Source organism: Prinia subflava, chromosome 3 (genome assembly GCF_021018805.1).
Source record: "Prinia subflava isolate CZ2003 ecotype Zambia chromosome 3, Cam_Psub_1.2, whole genome shotgun sequence".
In the NCBI taxonomy this organism is placed as follows: Eukaryota; Metazoa; Chordata; class Aves; order Passeriformes; family Cisticolidae; genus Prinia; species Prinia subflava.
In genome coordinates, this window is record NC_086249.1 from 99216515 (window position 1) to 99229525 (window position 13011).

General features: G+C 42.4%; 1 protein-coding gene across 2 annotated transcripts in view; it reads right to left on the minus strand.

Moving 5' to 3' along the window:
* Positions 1-13011, minus strand: part of SRPX (sushi repeat containing protein X-linked) — a 38789-nt gene that overhangs the window by 18199 nt on the left and 7579 nt on the right. The window lies entirely within an intron of this gene.

Sequence of the window (13011 nt, forward strand, 5' to 3'; positions counted from 1 at the left end):
ACATAAAGAGACAACAAACCTTCATACTTTTAAAAGCCTGTGCAATGGCTGAAAACTTAAAATAAAGGTAGAAGATGCTTTCTAAAAATCAGAAACCAGTTGGAGCACTACTACTCAAATAATCCATCAATAAAACAAAATAGTTGGCAAGAAAGCCTTCAAAATTCCCTAAACAACACTGATCTAAAATTAACAACTCCAGAGCATGAAGTCTACTCTAAATTCTAACTAAATCTTTTCTACAAAGAAGGGCTCATACAAATTCCTCCTCTGAAATATCCTTTTAAAAACCTTGCATGCAATAGGCAGGTACTCAGGGACCACAGGAGCTTCTCACATGGTATCTCAACTAATAGCATTTGGAGTTATTTCACTGCCATTTGTTGACACCTGAGCCTATGGTCTGTACAAGCTGCTGCTTAAAGTTAGATAAAATTATTTAATTCAGGCACCTCAACAAGCTACTGATTCCATGTGCAAAGCATATAACTGTTCAGCAGAAATCAAACCCAAGAGTTTGATTTCTGTCCACAGACTACACTTCTGATTAAAAAAACCCCAAAATATCTGCCCAGAAAATGGTGAAATTTGATTTCTTGCTCTACCAGACTCAAGAAAACTCAGCCTATGTATCTGCAGCTGCTCCATGGGAGCATCTTCCCCAGCACTGAATCACTGAGAATCTCTCTACCAGTTTGAGCTGGGAACTGAAGAAGTAAATTTCCTCCTTCTGAATTTGAGAGATTTATACACAAGGAAGTCTTTTTGTCACTCAGACTAATTTCTGTGGATTTTTTTCTATTTATTGTTGAGGTTCAATTTTGATACCTAAACACTGACATCTGAGAGACTTCTGAACATAAAACCAAACTTTTTTGTACTTGAAATCTGACTGCATAGCAAAAAAGAGCAAGCTGTGATCCCTGAGGGCTTCAGGAAGACCTTGATATGTAAATGAATACCTCTCTAAGCATCAATTTTTCTGCCAGAAATTGAAGTACTCTTAGATAATTACTCACTTTTGAGGGTTATCAAACTGTTACCTCAGTGTTATCACTAGTAATTGTCCAAATTGTAGTGTGTAGTGACTTTAGCATTTAAAATTAGTAAATCTTGGAATTATGTGAGCTCTTGTGCATTTGCCTTTCCTTAGACAAGAAACAATTAAGTGCTTTTGAAAGTTTTCTAAGAAAAACTGGCCTTAAAGAGTTATTCACTACTTTTGCCCTGAAACAAGGCTCTCTTGATAGAGCTCGACATCTCCCATTTCAAGCTCGTTTTTACCTAAAATGAGAAGTCAGTCAGATTTCTTTCCTAACAATCAATGTTTTCTTAATAACCACAACAGGTTTGGCTTGGGGAGCCATGGAAGAGGTGTTGCCATTTCATCTCCATATTTACAGTCACAAATCCAAGTGTTTCTGCCTCACATACATTCAAAACTGGCTACCAAGCCACATAAGGACAAAGCATTGTTCTGTGTTAGAAGTGCTAAAATTATCCCAGTTCAGGGTATAGCAGGTTCCTCTCAAAAAATGGTGTGGACTTTGTTCTGGCAGATGTCAAGCAAAATGCATGAAATAACACTTTCATTTTAAGATTAATCTATGGATTTACATGATTCTGTTTATGTCAGGAAAAAAAAGATTTCTCCATTCACAAAATAAAATTCTGTCTCCATTGCAAAGGTTCACTTGTACAGGTCTGATGACAAGATCAGGCACAAGAACATGGTACCAAGCCAGGCCCTGCACACACACGAACAGCCCTTCACATGCTATTGTGCCATAAATCCTTTCTAAGAGAGAAAAAGAAGGAATGTGACACTTAAGAGGCAAAAGAGCTATGCACACCTGCTTTCCCAGGACTGACGTAAGAATTATTTACCTCTTTAACTGAAAGTAAGCTACACACAACAACAGTAGAGTACATTCAACCAATCTGAAACTTTGCACTTCACTGCCCTGAAACAGGACAAGTTCTGGAACACAAGTCCTCCAAGGAATTGCTGAGGGAGCCAGGGTTGTTAAGCCTGGGGAAAAGGAGGCTCATTGCTCTCTAACTCCCTGAAAAGATGCTGTAGCCAGCTGGGGGGTGTCTTCTCCCAGGTAAAAACCAAGAGTATGACAGGAAACAGCCTCAGGCTGGGCCAAAGTTTAAAATAGCTATTAGGAAAAATTTAATCACTGAAAGGATCAAAAGCATTGGAACAGGCTACCCAGGGAACTGAGTCAGTATCCGTGTAGGTATTTAGAAGATACCAAGGTGGTACTTAGAGACATGGTTTAGTCGAGTATTAAAAAGAGACACGCTTTAGTGGAGTATTAAAAAGAGACATTTTGGAAAATCATTTTACAACAGTAATTTTTGGAGTATAAGCCCAGATCTTCAGCTTCTGTAAACGGACCTTACCCCAAAGAGCACTTGAAGAAACTGTGTCAGGAAACAGGGCTAGTAACTCATCACTTTGTCTATCTTAATGTACTTTTATGCTGCTAAACTAATAGATAATTCGGCTTCTAATATTCCTGATAAGAACCTTGAAGGGAGATTCTCAGAATGCATGGCTTTATGCCACTGCAAACTTCTGGCACGGAAAACCGCGGTGAACACGACTCGTGGGGAAAGCAGAGCTCGGTGCTGTAACTTCCGTACTGAACTGAGAGCAGCGGCCCCGGCCCGGCCCCGCTCCCCGGCCCGGCCCCGCCGCCCCTTCCTCCCCTCCTCACCCTCGTACTCCAGGCTGGCCCGGGCGCCCAGGGCCAGCAGCAGCAGGAGGAGGAGGAGTGGGACGGGGACATTCCCCGAGCGGCTCCCGGGCGCCGCCGGAGTCTCCTCCTCCCGCTGCCGGCCCCGCCTCGCCTCCCGGGAAGGCGCTGGGGCGTTTGGGCTGGGCCGGGGCCGCGGTGCCGCCGGTGCCGTGCGCTGTCCCCGGCGAGGGGCTCCCGCTGCCCGCGGCCCTCCGGGAACGGCCCGGTGGTGCCCTGGCCCGACCTCAGCCAGGGCACCGGGCGGGCCGGGCCAGCGTGTGTGCCCAGGTGTCTTCCCACAGCATCACAGAATCAGCTAGGCTGGAGAAGACATCTGAGATCATCCAGTCTAACCCATGACCACCATGTCAATTATAACATGGCACTGAGTGCCACGTCCAGTCTATCCTTAAATACCGACAGGGAGAGTGACTCCCCTATGTCCCTGGACTGCCCATTCTGATGTGTCATCATCCTCTCTGTGAAAAAAAAAATTTCTTCCTAATGTCCTTGCCCTGGTGCCACTCAGGACCACATTCTCTCATCCTATCGCTCCTGGTGGAAGAGTTAAACCCTCACTTTGCTAAGCTCTCCTTTCAGGAGTTGTGGAGAGCAATAAGGTGCCCACTGAGCTCCTTTATTCCAGGCTAAACCCAGCTCCCTCAGCCTCTCCTCACAGAACTTGTGCTCCACACCCTTCCCCAGCTCTGTTCCCTCCTCTGGGCTCACGCCAGCCCCTCAATGTCCCTCCTGAACTGAGGGGCTCAGAACTGGACACAGCACTTGAGCTGTGCCCCCACCAGTGCCCAGTACAGGGGACAATCCCTGCTGCCACACCATTGCTGACACAGGCCAGGGGCCATTGTCCCTCCTGCTCCCTGGGCACACCTGGCTCATGGTCAGCCACTGCTGACCAGCACCCCCAGCTCCTTTTCCTCCGGGCACCTTCCCAGCCACTCTGCCCCTAGCCTATAGTGCAAATATCACCACATTTTCAACTTTTAAAACGCTGCTGGGAAATGGAGAACAGCCAAAAAACGCTAAAAATACAGCAATAATAGCCAATTTCAGCTGCATGGCAGATATCATAGAATAACAAAATGAAGCAAGCAAATTGAAAAACAAAAAAAGCAAAAGCCACCTCAAAACTATAATGACACCGTGTCTTGATCACACAGAAACAACATGAATTAAATTAACCTAGGCAGCATCTTCTGTAGTCTGCAGGCACTGGCTACTCTTGATACTGGGAGGAAAGAGAAAGCTCCTTTCACATTTAACCTATCCTTCAAATCAGAGAAAAAGTGCTTCGGAATTCCTTCCATTTTCAAAAAGTTTGTCAGTTTAAGCATGTGTAAGAAGAGAATGACCAGTTTCCACCAGTATGTCTGCAACATCTGGATTTAGTTCCTCCAGTGTTTTGCCTCCGAGTTTTACATTCCACAGTACCTGAAGGCATATCAAATATGCGCCACATCAAATATGTGAATTTAAAACCTTAGCTCTACTGCAGCAAACTGAAGAGCTTCTTGGAGTCCGGCAGGGCTAAGGTCACTCTAAGACCTCAGAAGTCTGGAAGAAGCACATGATGGGACAGAAAAGGCACAAAATGGTCACAATGTTCACATTTTTGTGCGTAAAAATACTTGCATTCATTTTTGTAATGGCAAAAATGGAAAACTGGGTTTTTCATCTTGTTCTTTACTGGCTGAACATTACACCCCAGAGGTCTGCAAAGTTCATATTTAAAAACCACTTGCTTTGGTGGGCCCTCAGTATTTGTTTAAAAACTGCCTGCACAGTTAGGTGTTTTGTTGCATCTGGTCCATGAAGCTTAATATATATATTTGTTTTATTATAGAAATCCTACAATCATAGAATGGTTTGAGTTGGAATGGACCTTAAAGCATTGAAACACAACCATTTTGTATTCAACAATAATTGTGCTCAACTGAGAAGCAGAGGATATCAGGAAAATCACAGCATGTTCCTGAATGCCAACCAAGTTAATAACCCTATGTGCAGTTTATTAGCCCAAATGATCAACTTCCAGAGTTGTTTAGGCATTTCCCTGCTCATGTATATGGAAATACACAGGTGTAGAGCATAGATTTGAGTTTCCATGCACAGCCACAAGCTCCAGTCAACTGTTGTGCTTCTCTTCCTTGCAGGTGTACAGTCTTTCAGGCACAGAAAGTAATCCTACACCATGGAGATCCCCTCAGGGCTGTACACAGATTAATTCACTGTGTCCCAGTATTGATTAAGATGCAAACGTCGTGTTTTAGTGCACAGGTTTTAACTTGCTTCAAGAGAGAGGCTTCATACAAGATCTCATCAAAGAACAACTCTTTCAAAGCCACCCAAAGCACAACTGAAATGCAGAACAGAAAACTTCAGAATGATCAAGCTCAGAAGAGGTCAGAGCTGTCTGAAGTTTGCATGCCAGCAGTATCTTACGCTTTGTGAAGTAAAACCACCCAATTACACAGAAATCATGAATCAGATTAGGGAAATGCAGCCATGGGTTCTTTTCCCCAGAGATAATCTCTTTCCTCCTCCCTTGCCATCTGTGACCCAGTGTGACTATGAAGAAACACTGCAGCTGACACCAAGCCATGAAGGTGTTTCCAAATGGATTAATTACATGTTGAGAGAGCTATTGCTCTGCACAAATGGCAGCTAACAAAACAAAACTTGTTTCACGTGTTGGCAAATATTGTGCAACAGAAAAAGAACTGCTCCTGGCTCAAGGAGTTTCCTTCACCTCAATGAAGTCCTGTATCCAGAAGCAAGCAGCCATGCCCATGCAATTTAGTCTCAGAAAAATCAGTGGTGGGATGGAAACTGCATGGATACAGAAATTAATGCTAGTCCAGAAAAGCTCTGTAAAATACAACTGAACTCTGCTTCCTTTTATGGACACAAACAGATTCTTAGATACAGCAAAACCAAAGCAAAACACTTTCCACCACTGATTTTGGTTTATTTTTCCCACTCCAGACTGGCAATAAAAAGTGGAAGTGGCTCAAATGGCTCTGACTCAATGCAGGCAGAAGTCCTGTAACACAGCTGCAGTCAAGGAAAGCTGGCAGACAGAATAAGAATCTACAAATCCCTTTGCCAACACATCCATATGATCCAGGAACCTTAGTGCAGTCCCAGGCTGCTCCTGGATACCTTACTCCATTGCAAATTAATTTGCTTTCACTGTAATAATGTGTTTAGTGTTAGAATGAGCAGTATGTTCAAATGCTGTTGCAGTTTACACACTTAAACAGCCAAAGGTTGTTTGTTTAAATACTATTATCTTGAAGCTGTAAAAAAAAAAAAAAAAATTCATGAAAATGGTGCCCTTATATTCAATGAAAACAAACAAACAAGGCATTTCCAAAATATCAGTTCTGGAAATTTGGAAGAAAATTCCAGAATCCTAATTCTAGAAATTCTGGTTCATCCTGAATTGCTCTCGTGATGTGACATTTTGGGTGATTCAACAGAAAGTGAGGATTTAATTTAATTTCAAGTTATCAAATGTATATACATCTACATACTGGGTTTTCAACAGAAAATTAAAGTAAATGTAGACCAAAAAAAAAAGTGAAATATATGAATGAAAGGCTTCTGCTATTGAAATAAAGTGTTGGTTACTATGGGAGGGGGAGGGAAAGAAGCTCAAAAGGCCAATAAAGACACACTTGGGAGTTAATATTGATGCGACTTCAAGAAAATTCCAGTCATCTCCTTTGTTGATCCATGTTTCCCACATAAGCCATGTTCCCTTGGTTGCTGAGCAGTATTAGCCACAAGGTGCCACAAAGATTCATCAAGAAGATGGGCTCAAGCTGGGAGCTTGGCTCAGATGGAAAAATGTGACCATTACATACATGAATAGTGCCCTCAAGTGATACTGATTTTCAGCCCAAGCACTGAGTTGGTTTTTGTTTGTTTTGGCTCATTGCCCAAAGTTTTAAATAATGAGGTGCAGGGGAACAGGAAGAGGTTACCTTCTATGATTTTTTAGGCTGCCAAGAGAAGGTCCACAAGCCTCTTTCCTCCCTTTTAAAGGGCTCCACCTGAGTAAGGATCTTTCAATAAAGTGAAATACATCAAAACAAAACAAAAACTTTTGAAAGACAGGAAAACAAAACAAGTCACTGATCATTTGGAAAGGCACCTAGTTATGCCAGCAGAAGATTAACAGGGGGGAGACTGGAGAAAAATGTTTCCTTTGTTCAGGCTGGGAGGAATTAAAAGTTTGATTTTTGGTTAAGGCACTCCTCAATAAATAATGCTAAAAATATTAGTGACAGCATCTCTCTTTATGATCAGAAACTGTCACAGGCTGTTACCAGAGGAAGGATGAAAAGTGTCATGAACCCTAAAATGCAAATCAATTCAGCTGAATAAAATGTACATCCTTTAACTGATAGGTTAAAGGAAGGTAAGTGCTGCATTACATCTACACAAGACACAGCTATTTAGCTGCATGCTGCAAAATATATTTGTTATCCTGAGCACAGATGTGTCTGTGCTTTCCTGTCATGCCTGAACTCCGGCTATGCCTTCAATAGCTACAGCAGCTATGGGGTTGTCCATGGATATAAAAGAATGTTTTATACAGAAGGATTGGCACTCTGTGTGTGACAAACTACAAGAGGCTCTGCAAAGGCTCTTTTCTGCAGTGGCCTGGAGGGGTCAGAGCCTGGAGCAGTGTCTCTGTTGTTACTCCACACCACACACATCATCACTGTGGTCAGGACTAAGGGACTTCACTTCTGGGAAGAAGGGAGTGACTTTGAGTGGAAAAAAGAGAAATAATTCCTGTGAACATACTTAAGTATAGGGTTTTTTCTCCTTATATTAAGATATTTAGAGTCTTTAACATAGGCCATTGAAAACATGGAAAAACAGGAAGCACCTACAGAAGGCCAATAAGGGACTGAAAAGAGGTAGAACTACTAATAGCTGTTTAATTAAGTAAAGACCATTTAAGCTGAAAGTCTTGCTAATGACAAGTTCCAGTGGACTTTGGATAACTTTCCAACAGAGGAGACTGAAAACTAATCCTGATCTATTCTGAATTGGTGGCAGATGGAAGATTTTTTTTTTTTTTTTTTTTTTTAATGCTGACACTGGAAATTGGCACATCTCAGCTTCTAACTTTTAATACTACAGTACCAGATACACTGGCTTTTTTATCCTTGAGACACATTATTTCTGAAGCTCTGCCATTTTAGAAAGGTTTTTCAGATTTTATGAGCAGACTAAAAGAAAGGCTCCCTATGAAAAAAATCTCAGCTTCAAGTGTCAGACACTACACCAACACTTGCAAACTAGCATCAGGAGCTGCCTGTAATCCATAGGAAGCTCTCCAACAAATTCCTAGAAAACAGAAGGGGAGTGGAAAAATGTGATGTTACTGACAGTGATCTCCTCCTGCTCTTTAGCAAGTGGAGTCACAGAGTGTCAGAAGCAACACAGAAATACTATAAACGCCAAGCTGGCAGCAAGCACCACTTTTAGAAGAAAATAGGCACTTAAAGGAGTCCAGAACTACTTCTACTCATGCTTTACTAGTGCTTTGCAAGGGTAGAAAAAAAGCAGGCATTACACCAGTGTGGAACAGCTGAAGGAACAAGTCAGGGGAAGCAGGGCAGTCAAAGGACAAAAACTGAACAAAGACAACAGAAAAGCAGGTGTAACTCAAAACCCAAAAAAAAAGTAAACAGGCTTCAAATTTATTAGCAAACCAATAATTGAAGGAAAAAGTAAGCAACTGCTGTCAAGACTCAAGAGATAGGAATTGAATTTATTTACAAAGAATAGTATTAAAAACAACTTCACAACAAACAGTATTTAATATCGCCAAAAGCACAGAAGTTGTATAAAACAATTTATGAGAAGTGGCTTGCTCCTTTTAAAATCATCAAAGTTGATCATATCCTAAGGTAGAGTCAAAAGTTCTTTTCACAGAGCCAGCATAAAATAATGCTGATTAGATTTTAAAGGAACATTTGAGACAGTCTCTCCAAACCCCTGCTCTTTTTCCATTAATATTCATGTCAGTGGCAAATCCCCATCAGGAGGATGTTTTCTCTTCCATCAAAATCAAGAGGGTGAACAGTTTTCCTTCTGAAAGAGTGGCTACCAAGGTCATTTGAGAGGATACTGGCTTAGAAGATCCAGCTTCACTGATGATGCACACTGTTTGGAGCAACATTACAAAAAAGATATGAAGCTATTGGAGAGTGTCCAAAGGAGGTTACAAGGATGGTGAAGGGCCTTGAGGGGAAGCTCTGTGAGGAGCAGCTGGGGACACTTGGTCTGTTCAGCCTGGAGGACGCTGAGGGGAGACCTCACTGCAGGCACAGCTTCCTCCTGAGGGGAAGAGCAGGGGCAGGCACTGATCTCTGCTCTGTGCTGACACTGACAGGACCCGAGGGAATGGCCTGAAGCTGTGTCAGGGCAGGTTTAGGTTGGATATTAGAAAAAGATTCTTCTCCCAAAGGCTGGCTGGGCACTGGAACAGGCTCCCCAGGGCAGTGGTCACAGCACCAGCCTGACAGAGCTCAAGAAACATTTGGACAATGCTGTCAGGTGTGATTCTTTGGGCTGTCCCGTGCAGCGCCAGGAGTTGAGCTTTGATGATCATCCTAGTGGGTCCTTTCCAATTCAGGATATTTTATGATTCTTTATCTATTATATAGCCATAATGCCGAAGACAATGCTCAGAAACTGCAAATGCCTCAAACTAGAAAGTAAGTAAATAAAAAGAAATCAAAATAATATTCAATTTCCTCTGTCTTTGGAACCCTAACTGCTGGTTTACGGCAAAAGGAGACCTGGCAATACCAATATAATAACTTAAACAAACCTAACAACCTCAACACACTGAGGCCATGTTTCCAGAATTACACCCTGCTTTTTCAGGAGAGGGAAAAGGGGTATGGAAAATCCACTGCCATTACCAGAAACAGGAGAGGTGACTGAAGCACCTGAAATGGAACCCTAAAAGAAACCTGTTTGAAAAGAAGAGAAACATGTATACAATCAACTCGTAGGTTTTACAAAAGGTATGGCCAGCACCACGGTCCTCAGCAAGAAGGATGATGATGATGCCCTGTTTCCTTCAGCTACTAAAAATGCAGTGGCAGGTCCAGCCCCAGCTTTGACATCAGGACAGAGCGTGGGGGGAAGCTGCAGGGCTAAGCAGGGAAATGTGAAGTTGTGCTGTATTTGGTGCAGCTGCATTACCTAAGGATGGCTCTGGGCCCCTTTCATTAAGGGCAGCCTGGTATGTAGGGATTGATGAACAACATGTGGCAGGAATGACCAGCTGCAGCAAGCAAAGCTGGCACACAGCTTCAAATTACCAAGGTCAGGGTTCACTTAACATGATTAGGATATTGTCCTTTAATAGTCTATGAATTTTAGTTTCCACAAAAGCAGTTTAGTACTGAAAGAATTCTCAAGTTTCAAAAACATCCTGAAGCTGGCAACTAAAGGCTGTCAGGAAAAAAAAAACAACAAACAAAACAAGAGAAACTTGTAGCAGAACAGATATTTTTAAATAAAAGATGTATAGATTTGCTGGTATTCTTGTTACACCAGTTTCTTCCGAGTGTGAAAATATTACATTAGTCAAAGACACTGAAGACACACACCAAAGATCAGCTGTTTGTCTCAGAAGGGTGGGATTGAGATGCCTCTCATCAATAGTTATATTTCTAACTATTTCCTTCTCACAGAACTTCCAAGTCTGAGAAACAGACTTGTGAGGTTTCAGGGCTTGCCATTAAAAGCAGACAGACAACCTGCAAATCTGCCATGAGGACCAGAGATGTGGATGTAAAAAGGGAGCATGTCAAACACACTGGGGGAAAATAATCCACAGGAAAGGTACAAAGTAATACTTCTCATGGAAAAATGAAACCACTGCCTAAATTGTTACTGGGAGTTAATACACTGTAAATAATGTGGAATTTTACTCAAACATGTGAGAGGTATCACTACCCATAAATGCTCACAGCAACCCCAGTCCTGACAGGGGCTTGGCCTCAGGGTGCCCCTGTCCCTGCAGCCAGAGCTGATTCCTGTCCCAGCTCTGCTCATGCATCTGGGCACATCCCTGTCCCACTACCAGCCCTCACAGAACCAGGACAGATGTAGAAAAGAGAAATTTGAATCCCTTCCCTTTACTTTTTTATAATTTTAAAATACCAGTTCTGCAGTTTTGTATGCATCTCAGCCAGGTACGACGTTTCATAGAAAAATAACCTCTTCAGCTGAGGAACCTGCAAAGGTTTTGCAAAAAGCCATCATGATTTGGACCACTCAGACACTAACATAAAATCAAGTGCTCACGTTCCTGGATGTAATGCTCTTACCTTGCCTTTGCAAATCTGATCCTATGTCATTAGCAATGCTTGAATATTTGACACGGATTTTCACTGCAAACAGACCAAATAACCAAAGGATACACACAGTTGCATATCTAAAAATGTGCTTCTGAGTCGATTCCTTTCCATGATTTAAAGTTTCCCCTCTTACGAAATTTTACTATAACATACAAAAAAATTAGAAACATACTGTACAGTCAGTTCCAGTGTGGTGTGTCTTGTGTGCAAAAGACAATCAGCATCACCCCCTTGCTATTATTATCACAGACCTGTACTGGCCTCATTACATCGAGGAAAATGGGATGTTGTGTTTGGCAGGAAGCCCTGGCACAAGGCAAAGGGTCAAAGCCACACATGGCAGCTCCCCAGTCACTTGCCTCTCGCCACTCTGCTCCTCTGCAGTCACAGGCTCTTATTTGTAAGAGCAACCTGAGACAAAATCAACATTTGCCAGTAAGAAAACAGGCCAAGGGCAACCGCCAGCAACACCTGACAGTAACCCAGCTTGCTCTGGGAACAGGAAACATTTTCTGGGAAAAAGCAGATATAGTAGGGCTTGTTTCAACCCTCCCTCGACAACCCGCTGCCTTGGCAGGGAGCTGTCAGCAGCAGCCCATCAGCCAGCTGCCTGAAGTGAGCTTGCTCCAGCTGTCAGAGCCTTTCAGGAGCCTGTACAGGGCTGGAGCACTCTCACTGCAGGTGGCTGACAAGAAAAAGCCCAAAGGAGCTGCAGTCCCGTCTGAACTTGTGAGCTGCTGTGCACTGTCGTGCCTGCCAAGCACACACAGAAAGCACCTCACAGCAATGGCAGGGATTCCTCACAGCTCTTCCCACATTGGAAAGGAGAGGTGACTGGGAAATGAATGGCAAGGTTTTAAAAGAAACTTCTGTAATACAAAACGTGAGTTGCTGCATCAACTCTGAAAAGGGCTTGGGAGGAGGGTGAAGAGTTTGTTGAGTGGAACTGGTACACAGGGGTTGCCAGTTGAACTTTATTTAAATTACTCATCTTTGCAGACATTAGGTCTTACTTTTGTTTTCCCTTTGTGCACTTCGGTAGCCATTTGTCAGTTCCCCTTACCACTGTGCCTTCATAAAAAAAAGGCCAAGAACATTTTGAAGAGCATGGCTCCCTGTGAACTGGAACCCTAGAGCACCATCTACACCACAAAATCCATCATTAATACTTTAGTTTATTCTCATGTGTCACATACTACAAGCTTGATTGTTTTTCTGTTCCCTGTCCTGCCTTCTCATGGTCTTTGTGCAGTAAGAGAAGTTTTGTTCATGGCAGAAGAGTAAACAGAGACCAGAACTGTGCTTTTGAAACAACATTCATGAACTGCAAATAAATCTAACCCCATACTCCTTGTGATGGGCTTACAAGTAGGGAAATATTTTCTAACTCAGATTGAGGACTTACTTTCAATTCCTTTGGACTGATCTGCTTTGACAAACCAATTTACTCTTCCAATAGGGAAATGAGCTATAAATCACTATTATCTTTCTGATGAGTTAAAAGTTGCCTTTTATTACACACAAAATATTTATGTTTTTTAATGCATATTATTGCAAAAATGTCCAAGTGATTTTGTAAGTATGACACATATTAATGATTTGCCTACAATATGGCAGACAAAAGTATTGCAAGACAATGAGTTTGGATAACACAAAAGAACTTAAGGGGCTGCAGTGCCTATCTCATGCTGTTACTGGTATCCAAGAGGTCTGAAATGCCTTGGAGACATCTAAAGGTACAGTTTAGTATTCTTGGTTTTGACATACAGTTGGAGAGAGGTACAGAATTCCCTGTCAGAAACACAATCAGAAACACAAACAGAGCCAAAACACAATTCAGG